The sequence below is a fragment of the Triticum aestivum genome, chromosome 5B (genome assembly GCF_018294505.1).
Source record: "Triticum aestivum cultivar Chinese Spring chromosome 5B, IWGSC CS RefSeq v2.1, whole genome shotgun sequence".
NCBI lineage: Eukaryota > Viridiplantae > Streptophyta > Magnoliopsida > Poales > Poaceae > Triticum > Triticum aestivum.
In genome coordinates, this window is record NC_057807.1 from 72,485,436 (window position 1) to 72,501,568 (window position 16,133).

The window sequence follows — 16,133 nt, forward strand, 5'->3', positions numbered from 1 at the left end:
ACGCGGCCAGATCGCATTTTGCACGAGAAATTACACACCATGTTTCGTTGACATGTGGTCCCGTTCCAACATATCAGTGAGACGACGGCGAGTAGTAGGAGTATTTCCGAACTGACGTGTAGGCCGGGGAGCCCCTTCGTGAACCGTGGCAAACTGGCAATCGCCCACCGACTCTTCGCCTTTCCCTCTCGATTTGGAACTGCTGTCGCACGCTCTTCCTCTCCCTCCTCCATTTTCCTTCAGCCCTTCACCCTTTCTTCTGCCATTGTTCGATCGTCTTCTCCATGGAGGGAACAGGATGGAAACGACCCCGTTATTCTTGCCCCGACCTGAAAGATGACGTGGTGGAGGAACTCATTGATCGGTGCGACATCATCACCTTGGCTAGCATGGCAGGTTCGTTCAAGCCCATTCTTGACTCAACTAATAACATCATTACAAGGAACCCAAGAGTCTAGGAGCGGTTTGATCTCCCCTATCTTCTTCGTCGTGACCCTGATAACGGGCGCCGTCACGATGGAGGCCTCGCCCTGTGCAAGTTGATGCCGCTTGATAATGATATGTATGATGTTAAGATGCCATCGCTTGAGGGCAAGGCTTGGGCAGGCGCAAATGGAGATTGGGTTGTTTACATTGGGTCCAACTGCGAGTGGGAACTTGTGAATGTGTACACTCGTGACCGGGTTCCACTTCCAAAAATCTCAGCAGACTGCCCAGAGGTTGAGCACATCGGTATTGTATGCATGTTCAAATACAATCATGGTGACTGTCTTCTATGGAAGATAGCAATTTCTTGAGTTCCGAACCGCTCTTGGAATTACAACAACTATGAAGTTGTTGCTATCTTCGACAAGATTGTTGCCATCCTTGCTGGTTTGACTCGATGGATATTGCTCAAAAATCAGTTTCTGTACACGGATGAGTACTGTGATGCAATTGAATACGAGGGCCTTGTGTTTGCTGCCACCACTTGTGGGACTGTTTTTGCATGGAATCGTTGTTTCCGTACGTTTGTCTTCCACTGTAATTATAATTGTTTCATCCACATGCATGCTAGTTAGCAAGTTTCCCTTTACTAATTAACCTTCTTCTTGTTTTCCCAAGGTCCTGCAAACATTCCACCACCTATACTTGAAGATTTTTATAACCAAGGGGGAGATGACGATGGTGATGATCACGAGCATGAGGACGAGCAGCGCCCATATACTATTTGGCGCCTGGCAACTAATTCCGATGGATCACCTCTTCTGGTGTGTACACAGCCCACTGATGATGTTACTTCTAAGGAAGCAGGTGTAGTCTCCCATGGTCGCACTCTCCGGACCTATTCCAACACCCGTTGCATGGTATTCGGGATGCATACTAGTGTGCTAGCTCCAACTCCTTCTCCCTAGTACAGAATTGATAGTCTTGGAGAAAACTCGCTCTTCCTTGGACAAAATTATCCAATGATGGTGAAAGGCGATCCAACTGTTGTTGACACAACGTTACTACCATTAATGAGAAGCAACTTTGTTTATACCTCGGACATTTGGGTGGTTCCCTACCCTGGTACTGATATAGTAGGCTGCTTCAGCCTGGATGATCAGTTCTGCGTTGGTCTCCAGATCGACAATGGATGGCCCGTCCCAGAGAATCACTTGTGGTTCAAAGCAAGCGTTTCCAACGCCAAGAAATGGTTGAGTTGAAGTTCATTTCATTGCTTGTTATTTGTTGTGTGGTGAAAACATTAGTATTTATAATGTATCCTCGTTGTCGATGTGCGTTGATGACCTGTTGTATGTAATAAAATGATATGCATGTGATAAACTTACTAAATTTATGAATGGCTTTCGAATCGCTTCTGTGAGTGAGTGGTGCGACGAGGCAAAAAAATATTTTCCGAATACATAATTGTACGTGCATTGCAACAGGTTATTGGATGAGGCCTATCAATAATAGTAGTACACTATTTGTACTGTAGGTGTTTTTACTGTAGCCATATTGTACTACGTAACCAGCACCTCGAATCCTCGATACTAGTAGTACTATATAGTAAGTAGTAGGAGTAGTAGGGTGGCATGGGCCAGAACAAGTATTCATGTCCAGGAGTACGGCACACGCCACCAGCACGACTTCCATCTGACACCATATTTCTTGGAGTCCATGCTAGAGCAATCTCTTCAACCTAATCGTTTCTCTAACTCAGCCATCGCGCGGCAGGCGAGGTGGGGGTTTGCCAATAGTCAGTTTCCTTAACTGCGCTCCCACTTGTAAGGCCAGCTGCAACGCACGACCCCAAATGGACCTCCGTTTTGCAAGAACTCCAACAATAATTTTGACTAGAAAAGCAAGACCAAAGAAAACAAGAACCAGAAGAATACATTTTACTACTCTTGCAAGTTGGATTATTGCCTTCTCGATGCATTCATTGCTGATCTGCGGAGGCTCGATCTTGCGTGCTTCTTTCTTCTTCGAGTGTAAAGAAGTAGACGTTGCTTCCTCACATCTAGTCTCATGTCTAGCCTCTATTCTAGTACTCCCTCCGGTCCGTTTTTCTCTGCGTCTAAGCAACAACACGCATACCAAGTAGGAGTATCAACAAGTGCACTAATTGTCACATCCTAGCTAGTCCATGCATTAGAGTGTTGCATCATGTTTACCTTTCATCAGAAATTTGAAATGGGGAAGACAGAACCCCCAGAACCCTCTGAATCCAACTAGGGTTTACTAAAAATATTTTCAATGATCCTGAAATGCCCTTCTAGAATGTTCATCACCTTTGCCTTGGTCCTAAACCACTGTCAGAAGTGATGCACAGATTTCTAGGTCACTCAAAGGTCACTAGATTAAATCTCTAACTATTTGAATTTGGGCATTTAAATTATATAAAATATTTCAAATGCTCAAATAGTCCCAAACTAAAATGTTCCATGTTGGAAACATTCCAACTAAGGACCAGGTGCAGTTTGGTGATTTTTGGAGTTGCCTAGGTATTTTTAGAAATGCAACAAACCTACAGAATATTAAAAAACAGAAACAAAAGAGAAAGTCTTACCTGGCGCCACCCAGCAGGCCCACCTGCCGGCCCAGCCCAGCCACCGCTCCAGTGAGGTGCTTGACTTGGCCAGGCAGGCAGGCAGTTGCTCGACGGCGAGCACAGAATGCGTGCCACGCAGCTGCCCGCCGCCTCGCTGCTTCCCTCGTCTAGCTGCTGACGTGGGACGAACCCTCTCCTGCTCCCCGACCCCACAGACACCCGCTCCTCCCCCTGGCTCCTCTCTCTTGCTTTCCCCGACGTCGTCCGAGACGTCGTCGTCACCGCCGCTCGCCACAGCCGCATCCAACGCCATCCCCGCGCCCTCTCACCGTGTCCGGACGGTTCGTCGTCGTCGGCTACATTGACTAGCCAAGCTGCACGACGCCGGAGCCCCTGCATCATCCCCGCCGCCGTCGTCTTCAACCTCGGGCCGCCCAGATCGCCGTCGTCGTCCCGACCGCACCGAGCCTTCCCCGAGCACGCCGGCTTCCCTGTGAGCTGCTGAACCTCCCCATCTTCTCCGTTCTCCTTCTATTGCAACACAGTGAGCACACGAAGCTCACCGCACCCGTCGTCGCCTGACCACATCGCCGGCGTTGCTCCGGTGACCATTTGGTCATGGGCTTGTGCCCGTCACACCCCTCGCACCACGTAGAGGCCGTAGGTGCTAGCGCCACACCGCCTAGGCCACTGCAGCCACGCGCACGAGCTGGCCCGAGCTTCGGCCTCCGCCGAACTCATCGCCGATGATGCTCCGGCCACTCCCCGGCCAAGCCATCACCACGGCTGGATGCGGGCGAGCACCAGCTGCCCGTAGCTGCTCTCTGCGCAGCAAATGGGGCCCTGTGGGTGAAACCTGCAGCACGCCGCCGTGTCTGGCTTCGCCGGCGGCTAAACGCCGGCAGGCCTTGACCCGTTGACCGGCGGGTTTGACCCCGCTGACTTAGTTGACTAGGTGGGGCCCTCTGCCAATTAACCTAGTTTAGGTTTAATCAAAATTAGTTAGTCTAATTAGCTACTGACAAGCGGGACCCACTGGTCAGGTTGACCTGGACGCCCCCGTTGGCCCCCTGACGTCACTCTGACGCACTGCTGATGCAATAACTAATTTCTGGATTTATTTTTATTCAGGAAATTCCAGAAATTGTTGCAAACTTCTAAAATTCATATAAAATCAACCGTACCTCCAAATCAAACAAATTATATATGAAAAATGATCAGAAAAATCCAATCTATCCATCTGCACAGGTTTCATGCATGTTAGAACACACTAACCTTGCTGTTTAGATGAAACAAGTTAATGCACCTTTATGACTTCATATAATGGGTTTGCATTTGAATCTTTGGTTCAAATGGACTCATTTCAATCTGTTCTAGCTTGCATTAGCCCAAAACACATTCATATTGCCATGTCATAGCATGCATCATATTGTGCATTGCATTGATCATGTTTCTTCTGTGTTTGCCGGTGATGTTCCCCCCCGGTAGACGTTGTACCGACGTTGTGATCGTTGACACTGATGAAGACTCAATGCTATCTTCAGAAGTGCCAGGCAAGCAAAACCCCATTGTTCATTCCGATACAAACCCACTCTCTCGCTCCTGCTCTCTTTTATTGCATTAGGACAACAACGATTCCACTGTTACTTGCTGCGGTAGCTGAACCCCTTTATCCTTTGCATGACCTGTCATTCCACAGTAAATAGATCAAACCCACTAGCATGAGTAGGAGTTGTTTGAGCCCTGTTGTGCCTACTCATTCATGCTTGTTTTTCATGCCTGCTACTGCTTAGAGTTGAGTCGGGGCTGATTCATCGGGAATGAATCAGAGGTGTGTGAACATGTCCTATTGTGTGCGAGCTAAGTGTGTGAACACGATTTGGTAAAGGTAGCGGTGAGAGGCCATGTAGGAGTACATGGTGGGTTGTCTCATTGAAGCCGTCCATAGGAACTGAGTTCTGTGTTTGTGATCCATGATTCAGCTACTACCATGCATTGGGCCCTGAAATATGACCCCGCTCGACTTCTTAATCACCCTTGTCCTCTGTCCAGGAGTTGCAAGTAGTTTCTGGTGTTTGTAGTATGCTTGAGGCCATGCGCAGCGCTGACCGAAGGGGTGGGCTGTGATGCGGTAGGCATGTGGCACGGTGTACCGGGCGCCCGTTTGGTGTCTCGGGAACCCTGCACACATCGTTTGGGGCTGTGAGCGAAACTCCGGCCGGATCTCCTCGCGGATGGAACCCGAATAGGCGATAAACCTGGACTAGAGACTTGAGTGTTTAGGTAGGTCGTGGTCTACACCCACGTCGGCTTTCGCTTGAAGTCTGCCGAGCACATGTCGTGTGCAGACGCTAAGTGGTGGAAACATGTATGAAGAAGTACACCCCCGCAGGGTTAACATCATCTATTCGAATAGCCGTGTCCGCGGTAAAGGACTTCTGGGTTGCCTATAACAGATCATAGACAAGTGAAAGTGGATACTCTAAAATGCACAAGATAAGTGTGAGTGCTATGGATGGCGTTCTCGTAGGGAGACGGGAGCGGATCCATAGTGGTCTATTGATATGGTGAATATGTGGACTCGTGTGCGCCACCTCAAAAGAGTTACTTGCAGTCGTAGTACAGGATAACCACCGAGTCAAAGATGGCTTGCTGCAGTTAAAACTCCACCATCCCTTTTGTTGATAATGATGCATATGTAGTTAGTTCTGATGTAAGTCTTGCTGGGTACATTTGTACTCACGTTTGCATATTTTATTTTTTTGCAGAGAGACGTCAGTCTTGTTAGTAGTTCCGCGTGGACTTCCACGTTTAGCTTGTTACCTCAGCTACGATCTTGTGCCCTCGGCAGGATCTGGTAGACAGTCAGGCTTCTCAGCCTTTTTCATTTATAGATGTCTGTACCCAGACATGATAGCTTCCGTTTGTGTTTTGACTTGTATGCTCTGAATGCTGGGTCATGAGACCCATGTTTGTAATATCTCGCTCCTCGGAGCCTATTGAATAAAATACTTGAGTCGTAGAGTCATGTTGTGATGCCATGTTGTATTTGCACATATCGAGCATATTGTGTGTATGTTATTGAAATGCTTGGTATGTGTGGGATCTGACTATCTAGTTGTTTATCCTTAGTAGCCTCTCTTACCGGGAAATGTCTCCTAGTGTTTCCACCGAGCCATGGTAGCTTGCTACTGCTCCGGAACACTTAGGCTGGCCGGCGTGTGTCCTTCTTCGTTCCTGTGTCTGTCCCTTCGGGGAAATGTCACGCGATGAATACCGGAGTCCTGTTAGCCCGCTACAGCCCGGTTCACCAGAGTCCTGCTAGCCCAGTGCTACAGCCTGGATTCACTCGCTGATGACCGACACGTTCGATGATGGGTCATGGATGCCTGTCCCTGTAAGTTTGTGCCACTTTGGGTTTACGACTAGCCATGTCAGCCCGGGCTCCTTATCACATGGATGCTAGCGACACTATCATATACGTGTGCCAAAAGGCGCAAACGGTCCCGGGCAAAGGTAAGGCGACACCCGTGGGAATACCGTGCGTGAGGCCGCAAAGAGATATGAGGTGTTACATGCTAGATCGATGTGGCATTGAGTCGGGGTCCTGACACTAATCTCATCTATGGCCTCTGTGCTAGCTAAAAGTGATAGAACATCTACTAAATTGTGCTCTATCAATATATGGATGTACTTTTCTTCCCAACACAAAAACTTGCATCCATTCTACTCCCTCCGTTGCATAATACATGTCTTCTATTTGTCAAAATATATATGTATCTAGACATGTTTTAGTATATAGGTACATCCATTTTTGGATAAATGGAAGTCAAGTATTTTGGAACAGAGGGAGTACACAATAAAAAATTTAAGTTAGCACAACTAGTCTAATCCGAGAGCACAACCAAAGATTTGGTCGGGTTCTTCCTCCTTTTGCTGACACGTAGGACATCCAGCATCCAGGTCATGTCATGAAAGAAAATAGAGTGGTAGTTGAAGCCACGAGATGTGCATCTTGGGTTAAACTGTAAATAGAATCTTACTACTCTTGAGTAACTCCAAAAGCGGCCACCGAAGATCTTTCTTCGATTTGTTTTTCATCACCAGCACGTCGAGGTGAACGATGTGCAGGTTCAGTGGGTCCGCTTGCGTTTTCACTGACATGTGGGACCACATGTGAGCAAACAGACGATGGGCTCCGCGCGTCCGCTGGCTGGCTGAGAAGAGAGATAGAGGATGACTAAGCACGGACTGCAGGAAATTTGTTCTACGTACCTTGATATAGGCTCGATATAGTGGGGTGGCATGGGCCATAACTAGCATTCACGTCTAGCAGTACGGCACATGCGACCCACACGAGTCCCATCCGACACCAATTTTCTTGGAGTTCGTGCTACATCCATCTCTTCTCCCTCCTGTTTCCTCAGCCATCACGCGGTGGGCGGGGTGGGGCTTTGCCGATAGTCGGTTTGCTCAACTGTGGTCCCACTTGTAAGTGAAAATGGAACACCGCACGCATTCCGGCTTGAGCGGCGTGCCGGACCAACCGTGTGGGGGTGCGATGCGAACACGGCAGGCTTTTCCTTTTTAACTCGTAACTTGTAAAATTTGGTTCTGCTCCATGGCGCGATTGATAGATAGAAAATAACAATTTTGTGTAGAGTAATGAGAAGTTTGGTTCTGGTGCCGTTCATGCATGGAGTACGTACGAAAATTATGAAGTTGATGCGAAAGGTAAGATAATTACTGTAGTATCATATACTACTACATGGTTTTGACAGAAAGACAAAAATACATACGGATCCATCAACGACATCTTCATGCCCTAGTGCGCCGGGTCACCAACCGACGTGTGAGGAGCAGCGGCGTTGGCGGCGAGCTCAACGTGCTTCTGAACAGTGCCGTCCAAGGTTGCCCTGTGGTCTAAGAAGGCCAGCGTCCTATCGTCCTCCTCTTGCATGTAGTAGTCCTTGTGGACGATTTGCGCGTAGACGTGGGTGATTATGTTGATGGTGTCTTGCTGCGCCAGGCACTGCGCGAGCGCGACCTCGAGGTGGACATTCTCCGGTGCGACGGCGGGCAGTCGCAGGGCCACCAGTACGTTGAAGAGGTTGTCACCATAGTGGCCATTGAGGGTGGCGGGCATCACAGAGCCTGGGTGCGTCGGCTGGAGGCTTACGTCAAAGTCGTCCGCGAGCTTCTTGACGATGGTGAAGTTGTCGAGGAAACCGACGAGGACCTCGTCGAACAAGGAGACGAAGCTGTCGTCCAAGCGGCCCTCACCCTGGCGGCCTCAAGCAATACTACCTAGAGACGTTCCTCGTTGCCGGGCCGCGGGCCGGCATCATGGACCATCTGGCACAGCCAGTTGATGCTCGCGCTCATCGCCTCCAGGGGTCTAGCTTAGCTTCTAGTCAACTGATCTTGCGATTCGAGTGATCACTCTTGCCCTTGGTTAGTGTGCATAGGTGCGTAGGATTTCGTACTACTCCTTAGCCCTCTACTGCACCTGCCTTTGGCTGTGTGATAGGTGGGCCAGCCACCCCCTGGGCCCACGTGTCATTCACCCAAAGGCAGTTGCCGTAAGTCAATGAAGCCGCGTCCCCCTCCGTGCCGGTGCAGTATAGTCATCTCACCGGACCTCTAGTTGGGGCCAAACGAGAGAAGTTTGATGTTTACTGGTTTATTGGTCCCCTTTGCATTTTGCGCCAAGTTTTGACCTTTGATTTAACTAATAAAATGTTAATGCATGTAAACAAAAATGTTGTGTAAGTCACATTACGAAAACCAAATAATTCCAAAACACTTAGGCAGGGTGCATTAAGTCCCTCCTTGTTTCTTATTTCGTGACATATCAACCAATGAAAGATGTGGGCCGTGCATGCTTTCAATGACTTGAGACTACCAAACATGACATGCAGTGTTTAGTTCATTGCATGGAATCCTACTAGTAATCTCATTAGCAAAAAACATTAAGTTCTTTCGCCGATAGGAATAAAACACAATGTATTTATTTACAGAGGGAGTAGTACATTTTTTGTGACATGCATTACTAGATATTGCTAGTCAAATACTAAAATCTAGATGGACGTGGTAGTACTCCTAAATCCAGACGGTGGTGCTACTACTACAAGTAGTACTACTACTACCAATGTAGTAGTAGTACTAGCACTGTACTACCTGTTGGTCAAATTATTACGTGCTGCTCCTCATAGCGAAGTGACAAGACCCTGCGCCGGAGATGACACCTAAGTATAGGTGCCATGTTCGGCATACCATAGTCAGCCTCGCCGTCTGCAGTCACTGTCATCATGGCTGTAGATCTAGCCTGCTTACAACTAGCCCTGTTTGACATAATTTCCCATGCGTAGATGCCCGTGCATTGCACGGAACACCAAGATTGGGGGTGGACGGTTCGGGCAGCGACCATCGCGCCAGATTTTCCACGGCCTTCTAGATGTGGTGGGGAGGAGATAAGGCTGATTGTGAGAGACAAGGAGTTGTTTGTAAATAGGGAACAAGTGCGGGCATATTTTTGCAAAAATGGAGAAGCTTGGTTTGTATGCGTCAGATCTAGATCCGAAGGCTATTGGTGAAAGATGGGAGGCACAACATCATCACCAACTCGGGACCAGTTTGATTCGCAGGATTTTGAAAACGCAGGAATAGGACACGACAATATTACAAGTTTCAAACTGATATTACAAATGTTAGGAGTAATGCTGCACCTATGAAGAGGGAATTACTAGGAAGTTTACGTAAGAACTTTCATTACTTTAGGTGGATGCAGCATTATCATACAAACTAAAATCCACCGCCCTGACAAGTCACTAATAGGCAAATAAGTTTTCGAGTCTCTGGCCACTTGATGTTTCAAAAACAAATTCAGCTTCTGCAGAGACTTTGTCATTTAGGCTTAGACGCTTGCGGTGATTAGCACGCCATTCATTGTTGCGCCAGAGAACGCCAAACCTCATGACCTTGAGCACACTTGCCTCCAGAACAAAGAACGTGGCCAATTTAATCTCAGATGTGCTACCTCAGTAGTCGATCAAATCAATTTCTGTAAGATGGAGATCAAGGCATTCGATGAGATTGTCATAGTGCAGCACATTTTTCACTTTCGGGTCTTTTTTTATCTGCAAAAGAAGAGAACATATTAGGGCAGCTGGCTGCATAAGATTGCGGTGTCATCAAGAGGTACCAATATCATTCGCTCATACGATAGGGTTGGCTGGCTACTGATACTCTCTCTCTCTCACTCACTCTCTCTCTCTCTCTCTCTCTCTCTTTCTGTTTCCTCTCATGTAACTAGGAGCACGTGAAGAGCTTGGGCATTTTTTGCCTTCCACTATGTGGCCGATGCCATATTTCGCAAAAGTATGCCACATAATACGCATCGATGTCAAATCAAAAGATTTTGGCACCATTCTCGCGATGTGAGAGAGTTGGCACCGCTCTGCACACAAACCCACATGTATAAACAAATCAATCAAACCAACTACACCAGCCTCTCACTCTCCCAAACAAGTGTTTTTTTATTGCCTTGGTCCTCTCTCTCTCCCACGCAGTGTTTTTTCATTGCGTGAGTTAATTTGGCACCAGAGCAAAGTAGGTGATCCAGATTGGGGCACCAGGTGAGCAATGGAGAGGCATCGATGCCAAATGCATCACAAGTGAATTTGGCACATGTTTTGGCCTACATAGCCCACTTTTGTACTTCCTCCGTCCCAAAATTCTTGTCTTAAATTTGTCTAAATATGGATGTATCTAGTTACATTTTAGTGTTAGATACATCCGTATCTAAACAAATGTAAGACAAGAATTTTGGGACGGAGTGAATACTACCTCATATTTAGTATAAACTTTTGACAATAGATCTACCTAAGAAAATGCCAATGCATTTCACTAAAAATTACACCATTTGAAATTATGTTCAAATACGAATCCAACGATATAGTTCTTAGTGACATGCATTAACATTTTGTCAGTTAAATCTATGGTCAACTTTTGATACTACAAAATTGGAAGAGTAAACCAGGACGGGGATAGTACTTGCTCTTAGGGTAACCATAGAGTTACTGGAGTAGTCTACGTTACTTTCCACTATGACTAGCCTAGGCTACTATATTAGTACAGCATAAAAACGATGCAGGTGATCACGTGAGAAAAAATACTAAAAACATTTCTTTCGGTGCAGTGCGTAGATGCAGTTTTGAACACTACACATGTCATCGTAATTTGGGAAAATTACGAAAAAATTGAGCTATGTTGTGATTACCGTTTACTTATAGGAAAGAAGTTTCACCTCGATGAGTAGCTTCTCCATGCATGGAAAGCATGTAAGGAATCCAACAACTTGATCCAGATTGGGGCTGATAGATTTTAGTGATAAGATCTTCACTGTGCCCATGGACTGGGTCAAGCTTGTGGGAATCATTTTCTGGAAGACGGTCATAAATACATCAAGAATAAATTTAAAAATGTGAATTTCAAGAAGACGGAGAAGAAGATGAGTGTTGTACCTGAACGATTACGGATCCAATAAAGAGTTCGGAGAATTTGGCAGACGAGTGCCCCAACGCTGTCAATTTCGGCGCGTCAATGACCCTGATTTTTGTTGGACCTTCTAGATCTGATACAAGCAATCTCTCAAGGAAAGGCACATTCTCAATGACCATAACGTGGAACAGCTGGAGTGATCTCTTCCCAATTGATGTCTTGTTACGGGGCCAGCAAGACACATAAATCCATCAGAGATTCGTCGAGGCGATGTGGAGGCTAATGAACCCGTGGATATTGCTCAAGACGAAGGTACTCGAGCACAGTACAGTTGGGGAGTAGGTGCTCCATAGCCTTCTTCGAGATGACAACATCGAAGAGGTCGAGCTGCTTGAGTTGAGGGAGAAGAAGGGCGGGCGCAGCATTAATCTGGGGAAGATACTAGGAGCTGAAGCTGGCGCGGTGCAGCATTGGCGTGAGGCGGAGCACGGACGGCGGCAGAGAGCGACATCGTCCAGCTTCAAAGCTGAGCTCCTCGAGCTGATCTAGGGCGGGGGATAAGAACCACTTGTCGAACTTGGATTGGACCTTGCAGTTGGTACTGAACATCCGGATGTCAAGGCGTCTGGCTGGCCCAGGGTGCGATGAAAGGATCTTGGAGACTGCGGCCATGCATTTGCAATCCCCGTCGCAGAGGCAGCTGTCGACGGTGAGGTTGAGGGGGACACAGCGCCAGAGGGGGCACCACCGCCGGGAGAGCAGGGCGGTCCGCACGGCAAATTTGGTGGGGAGGAGGCCGATGATGACGAGCAGCATGTTGTCGGGGAGGCTGCTAATGAAGTCCAGGCTCGTCGGATGCGGTTTTGGCACGAGCCGCCTCCGCTTGTTGGCTGCCTCACCATCCATCTCAACCGGCGGCGACGCCGGTGTACATGTGTGCTGGTGTGTGTTGTGTGCTGGGTGTGCGCGAGTGCGTCCTTCTGTACATGCCGCCGCATAGTGGTGAATTGTGCGCGAGTGTGTCCTTCACGCGCAAGAAGTTTGTCCTCAATGCGCCCTCAATTTACTAGCGTGCGGGGTGCTACCCCGAGTGGTTTCAAGTTTGTTTACTTCACCGCGTGTCAGATGGGCCTCTAGTTTACTTATTTTCACCCACTGCCACGTGGGCCAGCACACCAATATACAGAACACGAGCTGACAACGCGGCATGTGGATTGGTTGACCGGTCAACTAAACAATATACGGAGCTATATGCTGACACAGTGAGCGTATAATCCGTCGGTATAGAGAGTTCGAGTGAGAGGGGAGGCCCGTGAGAGATAGCAGAGAGAGAGAGAAAGAGCTACTCCCTCCGTTCGATAATGTAGTTACAACATTTTTTTAAGTCAAACTTTTGAAACTTTGACCAAGTTTATAAAGAAATTACTTATATCTACAATACCAAAGATAAATGATAGTATGAAGTAAGTACATGTTGTGATGAATCTAATGATCGTTCTAGATGTAAATGTTTTTCTCCACATATACCTGGTCAAACATTTCTGAGGTTTGACTTTTCAAAACATCCATATGCTTATGGACGTGACAGAGTCCCTAACGAGAGAGAGAGAGAGAGAGAGAGAGAGAGTGAAAAAAGTGTGTGTGCGTGTGTGAAAGAGACATGGACAACACACGATAAAAGTAGAGAAAAAAAGCGTGCGTGTCTTATGCAAACATATCACACATGCATCTTCGACAACGGAGGCAAGGTGAGGAGATAGTGTGTGGTTGTTTGGAACCGAGAAAGGAAGACCCCTAGCACGTGGCGAAGAGGGGTCTGACAAACAAGGGAGAGAGGTCGAGAGAGACGTACGGAGAAAATGCAGACATGGGGAGGAGATAGTGTATGTTTGTCATAGAGAGATCCCCTGGAGATCGTGATGGGACTACATGGGTGGGAGATCGAGTGACAAGGTGTGTGCGCGATAGAAGATGCCCTGAGAGATATCGAGATAGACGTATGGATGGAAGGAGACAATATGTGTGTTCCTGATGGCTAGCAATAGATAATCATACTTAGGAGGGGGGGGAGTGCTTGCACCTATGGCCCTGTTTGGATACTCTAACTCAGTTAGAGGTTAGAGTTAGATTCATACCCTAAACTAACCCTGAACTAACTCTAAGTAAAGAGGTGTTTGGATGGCAGGGTTAGATGGAGCGCGGATACGGCGAGGCACCTTCACGGGCGGTGCGAGAGGAAGGGAGGGTGAGGACGAGAAGCTTCGAGGAAGTGGGGAGGGATCTGCTATGGGGAGAGCGAGAGAAAAAAGTGTTTATTAGTGGTCCCGAGAAGAACTAACCCAAATAAGCACCTCTTGGATGGGTTAGTTTTTTTGGATGGGTTAGATGCATCTAACCTAAACTAACCCTCCTGTTTGGATCTTTTTGGGTTAGTTGACTCCAAACTAGCCCAAACTAACTCTAACCCATGGATCCAAACAGAGCCTATGATGGAGTGAGGGATTATGGTACTTAGGGGGGTGCGTGTCACATGGAGAGAGAACAAGGGCAGAGTGTGTTGGATGGGTCTATATGTATAGCACGAGCGAGACACGTGTATGTGTGAACCAGGGAGATATAAGGCCAGTTTGGCTTGCGTCGTGAGCATCTTTTGCGTGGCCTGGGGTTGTGGCTGGATTTCATGCACGCTTGTTTGGTTGCTACCCTGTGAAAAAGAAAGCCCACCTGGGCTGGGTTGCCTTGCACTTTAATTAGCCTGGCTGAACTCCAGACACTCCAAGTAGCTTGGCCCAAGCGACCGATTTCGAACGCCTGGCTGTGCCTGGTCGTGCGGCCACGAGGCTAACAGCAACATGGATGGATATTAGCATTAAATAATTGATGCATGGATTGATTGATGGGACGTTGATGCTTTGCCTGGCCCAGGCATGAACCAAACGCTTCAGCACCACACAAGCCTGGCCAGGCAGAAATATTTTACATCTCACGTCCACACCAGGTAGTACCGGCCATCAAGGCATGCGGGTCAGGTCACGAACCAAACTGACCAATAAAGTTTGAGAGAGATTGAGGAGCCCCGATAAGGCTGATTGGTGCGTCAGATTGCTGAGAGGGGGAAAAAGATATTCCATCCGCTCGATAATGCAGTGCATGTAAATTTTTCAGAAGTCAAACTTTGGAAACTTTGATCAGGTTTACACAAATGTTATTTATATCTACAATACCAAAGATACATCATACAAAACTACATCTCATGGTGAATCTAATGGTATATGTTTGCCGTACTAGATGTAATTATTTTTCTCCACGTACATGGTCAAACTTTGTGATGTTTGACTTTTCAATAAATCTATATGCTATGGACGGAGGAGAGTGCCTCAGTCGAGACAGATCAAGTGCGTGTGAAGGAGAATGAGTAAGTGTGCAAAAAGAGTATGTGTGTGAAAGAGAAAGTGACAACAAACGATAAATTAGAGAGAGTATGTGTTTTTTCGTTTCTTATGCGAACATATCAGGCATGCATCTCCGAGATGGAAAAGCGAGGCGAGGAGATACACGAAGATAGCTAGCGTGTGATTGTTTGCAACGGAGAGAGACACCCCTGTAGCACATGTCCAATCGAGGTCTGGCCAACAAGGAAAATAGGTCGAGAGGGACACATGGATGGCATGGACGCATGGGGAGGGAGAGAGGGTGTGTTTGTGATAGACAGATCCCCTCGATATCGTGAGGGGACTATATGGGTGGGAGATCGAGGGAGTGCATGCGCGATAGAAAGATGCCCCGAGAGAAATCGAGATAGACCATGCACATGTTTGTGATGGAGACTAAGATTAGCCAGTCATATACATATAGGGGGGACTGCGTGTGCCTACAATTGAGTGAGAGACCATCATACTTGGCTAGATGGGCATGATATTGTGCGTGTGTGTGTGCATGTGAGATGGAGAGAGAACGAGGGAGAGAGCTATAGTTTTAGATGGGCCTATTGACTGCGAGTGAGATATGCATGTGTATGTGTGACCCAGGTGGATGGAGAGTTTGAGAGAGGGGGGAAGAGCTCCGAGACGACATAGTGGTGCATGAGAGAGTTACGGGCAAAGAGCCAAGGAATTTGTGTGCGTACGATGAGTGCACCCAAGATATCTAGCTTGGACTAGCTAGAGTATCATACATAGTGTGCGAGAGAGACCTATAGATGGTGTATATATGCATGTGAACTAGAAAGACCCCGCCCCCCACACACACAGAGAGAGAGAGAGAGAGATAGAGAGAGAGATGGAGAGAAAGGGAGAGGGACCAACAAGGTTTTTGTGTCGGATGCGTGCGACAGAATTGAAGATTGTCGGTGAGAGAGAGGGGGAGGTCGCGTTTTATGCATCAAAGACTGATATAAACCATGTTTTGATATAAACTTGCATTCAAATATTTAAATTGGAGAACATGTTGTCTGCAATCCACACATGAACGGATATATGCGTATATCAAACAAGTTCATTAATTTGACTTTCAACATGTTCATGGAGTACTATAATACTATACAACATGCTACTCGATTGAGGTGTTCAATTTTGGATTTAGTTCACTATTTTGACCTACTGAACGAGCTATT